The 8331-nt window shown below is 31.4% G+C and overlaps 1 long non-coding RNA gene across 1 annotated transcript; it reads left to right on the top strand.

Annotated features, from left to right (window-relative positions):
* Positions 1-5209: 5209 nt before the first annotated feature.
* On the top strand, positions 5210-7523 carry LOC111987479 (uncharacterized). Its single transcript, XR_002880292.2, has 2 exons — positions 5210-5811; positions 7271-7523. It is a non-coding gene; the product is annotated as an uncharacterized LOC111987479 (long non-coding RNA).
* Positions 7524-8331: the final 808 nt, after the last annotated feature.

Genomic DNA, 8331 nt, shown 5'->3' with positions numbered 1-8331 from the left:
CAAAAAGAATGTAGTACATTGTCTATTCTTTCAATTTCTGTCCTTGGAGGAAATTTAACCCAAAAGATAAAACAGTGAGCCTATATAAATATAAAAAAGAGTGAGGCTATATATTTTTATTTTGTTTTTGAGTCTAAGCATTTTCTAAAGTATTAATAACTACCAGTTTTTTCTCCCTGCTATAAGTGGAAAAAGAGAAATTTGAATAAGGTTCTTCTTCATGAGGGAATCAGATAATACCATTGCCACTTAAATAGCTCATGAAAGTGAAACCTTCTCTTCATGTCTTTTTCTTCTCCCTTGTTCAGTGGCGGCTTCAGGATTTTTTTTTCTTGGGAGTCAATAGTGTTGGAGCTAGGAATTTGTTGTGGGAGGAGTAAAAAATAAATAAATTTTTTTTTGTATATACAATAATCTAAAATAGTATTATTAATACAATTTAGTATACAATACAACTATATTGTACAATAGTCTAAAAAAATTATTAATAGTTTAAAGATCGATAAGACAACAACCATTGAATGCATAAATAAATAAAATTAAATAACTAATTGTACCTTTTTTGTCAAATTAATAATAATTTATTATATTTATATCTACTATCAATTAAATAAAAATATATGATAAAGAAAAATAGTAACGCACATAGGATTTGGTCTGGGAGTAAATGTAAAACTAAGAAAAAAAATTGTAATTAATATAATTTTTTGCTTTTGAAGTGTATGACTTTTTAACCATACACGTGGTCATTCTTTTGGAATTGGAGCAAGTAATAAAAGACTTCTTGGACTTGAAAATCTACAGAGCACTTATCAAACTAATTAATTAAACAGGAAAAAAAATATAGAAGGGAGAAAGAGAAATTAGAGAGAATGAAGAAAGAATCACAAATATAGATATAGATCGGTTTGTTGTAGAGGTGGCATAAATTTTTTTTTGCTAAAAGTGGTGTAATTTTTTACTGATGAAGAAGAAAAAATGCAAAGAAAAATAGTTTCATTTCACTATCAACAATAAAGTATGCTAGAGTTCAAAGTCAAGGTTTATTTATTTTGAAATGAATGAGCAATTTTAAGAGTTGTGCTACTAACACAACATTTTCACAAAAAGATTTAGGTGACAAGTTGTTAAAAATATGTAAAAAAGTGACATTAATTGTAATAAAAACTAGTTACAACGTAACATTTATTATAAAATTATTATGAAAATATTTTGAAACTAGCACTAAATTGAGCATATTCAAGCTTATTTCAGCTAGGTTTAAGTAAAATTTATGCTTAGGGTGTTCAAAATTTTATTTATGGGTCAAAAAAAATTAAAAAGATTTTATATAAAATTTCTTTTTTGCCCAAGTCTACAAAGATTTTATAAAAAGATATTATATGGTTCAAATGAACCCCCTGGGCTGGCCCTAGAGCCGCCCCTGCCCTTGTTCTATTGTACTATTCCATTGTTCGATTTTAACCTTATAAAAAAAAAAAAAAAAAAAAAAAAACCCTAAAGCCTAAAGGTACCCATGTCAGGATCACAATGGGTAACTTTAATTTCAGTTTGATCTATCTGGGGTAGGTGTTCTTAATACAAATTGAAACCTGCTGGTTTTGTTTGAATAGCCTAGCTGGACGCCCTAAACTAAGAACAAGGGATATGATACATATTTTACTAGATTTCCTTGCTTCTGGTTGGTATTAAAAGAACTATAATTTTATTTTTAATAAATAATTTTGGTCATGTCTGGTACTCTGTGACATAAAGAAGTAGACTCATTTTTTGACTACTCCAACGCAACGTTTTAAATGAGCAGCTTTGGTCATGTCTGGTACTCTGTGACATAAAGAAGTAGACTCATTTTTTGACTACTCCAACGCAACGTTTTAAATGAGCAGCTAGCTGTTAAATATTAGTGTATTACCTCTTGAAAAACGTATAACCCTATCTTTGTAGACTGAAAAACCAGTAGTCCATGAGAAAAATCTCGTTAACATAAAGAAGTAAGTTCATTCTTCCAAAAGATCATTTATTTTATGCCTAAAACTTCACCTTTGAAGCACTCCTTCTTAGGAATAAAAAATAAAAATTAAACCACCAAATCCTCTTGGTGTGATGGTCACTCCACAAATATAAGTGTTTGTGGAGTGTGGAGGGCAATGGCCGGATTCAAGTCTCTAAAACGAAACTTCACATACATATACACTTAGTTAAGGCTAGAATAGAAATTCTATTTTGTATAAAAAAAAATAAAAATTAAGTTAATTAATTAATTAAGAATTAGAAACGTTGATTGTCCATGCCGGTTGCCATCTATAATGGAAGATTCCTCCCTCAAAAGTCTGTAACAATTGACCACCTCCGATTATATTTCAAAGAAGGTGTTCCAATTAATTTAGAATGCCCGTGCAGCATGTGCATACAAGAAATGTAGGAAATTTGATTTTGTTATACAACCTTATCCGTGACACATGACAGAGGATTATATATGATTGTGGATATTATTATATATGTTAGCTTATATATATATATAAGATCTCACAAACAAATAATAGAGAAAAAATGCTAGAAAAGAAAAGAAACAATACACACAAGAGAAAAATATTAAGAATTTATGTGGTTTGATATTAGTGTATATTTATGGATAGTGACCAAAAAAAAAAAAAATTCACTAAAAAAATTTGGAATATTTTTTGGTAAATAAAAATTTGAAATATTACAATCCTAAAATAAAGGCTTTTTTTCATAACTCAAATCCTAAATACACCCAGAGACCTCTATGTGAATTCATAAAAGTTTTGGCTTATAAAGGAAAACCAAAGAGGCCAAATATATATTGTTTACGAAATTGTTAACCCATGTTTAACAATAATTGTTAGATTATGTGTAATAAGCATTGTCAAATTATGTTTAACAAATGCTGTCAAATTATATTTAACAAGAATTGTTAAATTATGTTTAACAAGAATTGTCAAATTAGTCAAATTCATCAAATATAATTTCACCCATAGGCTTTTTGGCGTATGAGTTTTATTGATGTGAGTAGTGCTCATTCAAGATAATGTATCTCTTATTACAATCCCTTGTTTCAAGGGATAGCCCTTTGATTCCAACCACATCATCTTTGTACATAAGTTTATTTATTTTCATGTTTAAGGGGATATGTGTTTTTATTTATGTGGCTGCACCTAATAATTTATTTAGGTTGCCTATGTACCATTGACGGGGATCAAGCCAATTCGTAATTTTTAATTTGAAGTTTTCGATTTAAAATCCTCAAATATGATTTTGCCCAATTTAAATGATTGACATTTAAGTCAAATACTTTTTATTTAATTAAGTATCAACTTAATTTTGTTTTTGGGTGAGATAATTGATTTTAATCTCAAGGATAAGTCAAAGACCATGTTTTTATGGAAATTGAACCATGGATTCTCTCTTTGAGAAGTTGAATGTCCAAGCAATTTTCCTTTTCTTTCATTTGCTTTTTTGTAGGAATTTTAATGATATTTTGATTGAGGTTACCAAATTTAATTAAAGGAAAGAAAACTCATTTGAAGCAATTTTATTTTTTATGAACATGTTTTAGGAATTGGGAATTGGAAAATTTCCTCAAATCAATTTTTATGGTCATTTTATTTTGTGAATTATTAACTCCAATCTTGATTAAGAAGTTAGGAGTCCCAAAGAATTAGTCATGTTGCAATTTGAAGGAATTAGAATCCCCACTTTATTTAAAATACTTTTGGGAGTTAAGGACTTCATTAATTTAGTAGAGTCAAGGACTTCATTAAAATGTGGTAGAGTCAAGGACTCTATTAATTGAGTAGAGTCAATAACTCCATTAAAATATATGATAGAGTCAAAGACTCCACTAAGATGTGGTAGAGTTAAGGAATCTATTAGTTCAATGTAGAGTCAAGGACTCCATTAATTTTGTGTAAAGTCAAGGATTCCATTAAAATGTGGTAGAGTCGAGAACTCTATTAATTGGGTAAAGTCAAGGACTCCAATTGAGAAGACATTGCACCAAAAACTAAGTGAATTTTTATTTGGTAATTTTCAAATATGATTTACGAGTCAAGGACTTGCATCTAAAGCTTCATGTATGGAGTTAGGAACTCCTCATAAAACCCAATCCTATTTGTTTTACCAAACAAAAATTCAGATTTGAAGAAGAGGGAGAGAGAGAGGTTTTGGTAGAATTAAGATGAGAGAATTTTTATTTGGTAATTTTTAAATAGGATTTACGAGTTAGGGACTCGTATCTAAAACTTCATGTACAGAGTTAGGAATTCTTCATGAAACCCAACCCTATTTGTTTTACCAAACAAAAATTTAGATTTGAGGAAGAGGGAGAGAAAAATTTAGAGAAGAAAGGGACGGATGAAATTTCATATATAAACCTATGTTACATATTCCTCCTCTGCTCAATGTTGCTCTCTCTCCATGCTCTTTTTTTTCTTATCTCTTTTTGCTGTGTGCGTGCTTGCTGTATTCTCCTTTTGTATGTGTTTCTTTCTTTTAGTGCATGCTTCTCCTCTTATTTTTCTCTTAACGGATCAATTCATGAACCAAAACTACAAGCAGGGACGGACCTAGGAATATTGGTCAAAACATGACTCTTATTTTGGAAGTTTCATTGAATTCAAGGTGAGTTATTCTCTCTTTTGTTGTGAACTTGATGTTGTACCAATCATCTACTCGTCGTTTTTTACTCGTAATTTCATCTCTTTCACATGCCATAGACTATAGAGTTTGGGGGGTAGTTTTAAGTCTGTATTTCATTTCCTGAATAATGTTCCCAACAGAACTTCTTATGGGCTTTGGTAAGATTTTAAATCCATCCTTTAAATTTATTTCTTTTCCAACTTTTTTTTGTTCATTACTTTTGTTCATTATTATTATTTTGTTCAATCATAGACGACTTTCGAGACTTAAAAGAGCGTCGAGTTCCATTTTGATAAATGTGTTGAAATGTTTAAAAAACACTTATTTTGTATGTTATACTTTGTCGATATTTTTATAATTTCAAATGTTTAAAAAATACTTATTTTATATGTAGTATTTTGTTAAATATAAAATAGATGTTAATTTTTATTTTTATTAAAAAAAATTATTTTAAACTTTGACCCTCAGATTTAAATCCTAACTCCGTCCCTTGACTACAAGGAAGGTGCAGTACTACACTAGCATTTTTCTGGGACCAAGAAAGGGACCATTAATTTCTTTCACGTGTTCATGCCATCACCCACTTTTCAGCTCTTCAATTTTTTTATTATTGTTTTTGTTCCTGCCATGGCTACCTTTTCAGCCTTTATCTCCTTCTCTTTTTATAATGGCAGAATAGTTTTTCACAATGCTCTGCCCACCTTTCCTTTGGATTCACATCCCGTGCAATACCTAGGGTATTGCACGGGGTGCAATAGTTCTAATATCAACCATTGATCTAATCCAATGGTTGTAAAGGGCTGCCACGTCATCGATCCGTGTCTCATTATTTTTTTTCTCCACTTTCTCCCACTTCACTTTCCTTTCTCTTTCTCTTTCACTTTCAGATTCACCAAAGTTCAAAAAATTTCTCTCTTCCACCAAACCTTGCCGTACGTGGGACACCGGCGTCGAATCTTCATGATCATGGCTACAAATGGAAGCTTCTGAGGCCCACACGACCACCACCAACGGTGCTTGCCGGCCTGACCTTCTCCTCTCCCAACGTCTCCTTGTTTTCTCGTTCTCTCAAGTCCAGCTGTGGCCAAGCTTCTGGTTGCCCCTTCTCTGGCAGTGCTTCTCAGCGGCATCACCAGCGTTGGTGGCCGTCGGGTCCTCATTTTCTCCTTAATTTATTTTCTCTTCTATTTTTTTTTTCTCTTTATGTTTGCTTTTAAACATGACTGAAACCCTTTTTTTTTTTTTTGATTAGTTTGATATTGGGTTTTCTTGGTGCATGTAAAGTCTGGTGATTTTTCTTGGGTTGGATTTTTCGGGTATGGCAGAATGTTCAATTGGCAATACCCCTATGTTCTATTTTATTATAACGTTGATCTTGGAAATGCGTAGAAGATGTTTGTGAAAATGTCTATTAGAAACTTTGAAGTAATGTTAAGCTCACTGATGATAAAAATAATTGGGGGTTTTTGTCAATTTCTGTTGTTTTGGTATGTAGGTTTTTTTTTTCCTCTTGTTTGCTTACCGATTTTGGGGTAAAAGGGATGAGATTTTTTTTTTTTTTTGATGGGAAAAGGGATGAGGTTTAGTCTTCTAATAATGTGACTTCATTTGTTTATTAGATATTCATATCTCTGTTGGATATGTGCATACTTGTTTATTTTCTTTTATAGAGTTCTATTATCTTCTATTGGTCTTTTTCTGTCTGAATTCCCCTGTTATTAGCTAGTATTTTTTTTTTTTGGTTAGTAACATGCACAAATATTGTCTTTACATTCTTGCATTTGGGTTTCCTTTAGTTGCAGAGAAAAGTTAAAGATGACTAGCACCTTATGCACGGTCAAATGTTAGACACTTTTTTACCACTCAATGATTCAATAGCTCATAAAAATTATTTCAATGTTCAGGTGTTTGAAATTTTGTCTATTTTTTCTGTATTGCGCAACAGTGAGAGCAACAAGAACATTTCACTAATACCTCTGTCTTGTTCTTGTTTCCTTTGTTTTCTTCGGATTTTAGACTTTTCATGACTGCATAGCCTAGGAAATGAAATAAAAACTTCTTTTCAATTAGCTTACTGCTACGTATATGGCCATTTTTTATTTTTTATTTTCTCTTGAACATGTAGTATAGGTCAAAGAGTTTCTAGATAATTTTTGCAAAATGCACCCACAAAGAGATGGAAATCAAAATTTTGGTTGTTGTGTTAAAAGGATTTTCCAATGGTTAAAATAAAGTTGTTGGTCACATTGTGATTTTTATTTCCCTAAATTCTTGTATATACAAATGAACAACATGCTTGTTGAAATTCCATTTTGACTACATGGGTGGAAGTAAAAGGGCCTCTTTGTCAATGGTAGAACAACAAATCTCTTTAAGAACTGGAAATATTTATGCTAGCAAAACCTATGGAGGGGTGGGGGAAGTTGTAATTCCAAGATTTGTTAAATATATGTAAAAGTTAAAAATAAATAAATAATTCTTTTAGATTGGAACATTGAAAGCCACTGAGGTTATGTAGGCTTCTTTAAATTTAAAAGGTTTACTTTGCTTATGTCTATGCATGTGATGTGTGACTTAGTTATAAACTTATAATTACATTCATAATGTACAGTCAAGAAGCAGGAGGCACACTAGCTGGAACTTAATGAGCAGGTCATGCCGCTTACGGTTGTCAAAGAACTTGATCTTGAAGCTTACAAGACCTTCTTCTTTTTTTCTTTTGTGGGAATTGTGTATTATGAATTTATGATGATGGGAAGATTTGTTTCTTGTTAACAAAGTGTATATTTCAACAAAACTGTTATTATATGGCCTTGTGGTCAAAGTGTACATTCTAATAAAGTTCTGTTCATTTTTAGATCAAATTCATTTCTTGTCTACTCTCTTGAATTGAATTTTGATTGTAAAATTGGCCAAGCATCCTTTGAAGACTCTTGATATGTATTCCTTGTTTTCAAAAGAATAAAGAGTCAAGTAAACTCTTCAATATAATTTGTGTTTTTGAGTCATCGGCAATATTAGTACTTGCTCTAAGCAAATTCATACACAAATAACAACTCCATTCAGTCTAGATAAAAATTCGAAATGCATTAAGAGAGCTTTTAACACAAATAAAATTGTATACATTACATATATTTGTCAACACAAAATCAGCTTACTAGCACAAAATCAACTATAATATGAAGATGCAAAAACTTGTTCAGCTATTCAATTCCGTAGCAACAACAGAAGGCAAAAACACAACACCCTGGCCAGAACAAGTCAACTTCATTCTATTTTTTTTTTCCCCGTTTGCAGAAGATACATGGTGATAAATACAAGATACATTATTGTTGACAAATCCATTAGTTGATTCTTGGATTCCCCATAGTCAAGATTGGAAATGGAATTGGCCAATTGAAATTGAAAAAACAAGAACTTGACAGTCTTCTTGGTGTAGGAAGTGAAACGAATCAACCGTTAACTCTGTTCCTCACCTTAGCTAGAGCCTAGATCCCTCTCTTGTTAGCTATGAAATGAAAAGAATCAACCTATTGGGGGAGCATCCTGGTGCATTTCACGATCTGATGACCTCCCTCAAGACTGCACAATATGCATATAAATTAGCTTAACTTCAAAGTTTCAAATAGATTTTTTGACAAACATCTTCCGCGCATTTCCAAATCAACTTTA

This window comes from Quercus suber, unplaced genomic scaffold, assembly GCF_002906115.3.
Source record: "Quercus suber isolate HL8 unplaced genomic scaffold, Cork oak 2.0 scaffold_688, whole genome shotgun sequence".
Taxonomy (NCBI): domain Eukaryota; kingdom Viridiplantae; phylum Streptophyta; class Magnoliopsida; order Fagales; family Fagaceae; genus Quercus; species Quercus suber.
This window is presented reverse-complemented; position numbering and strand designations above follow the sequence as displayed.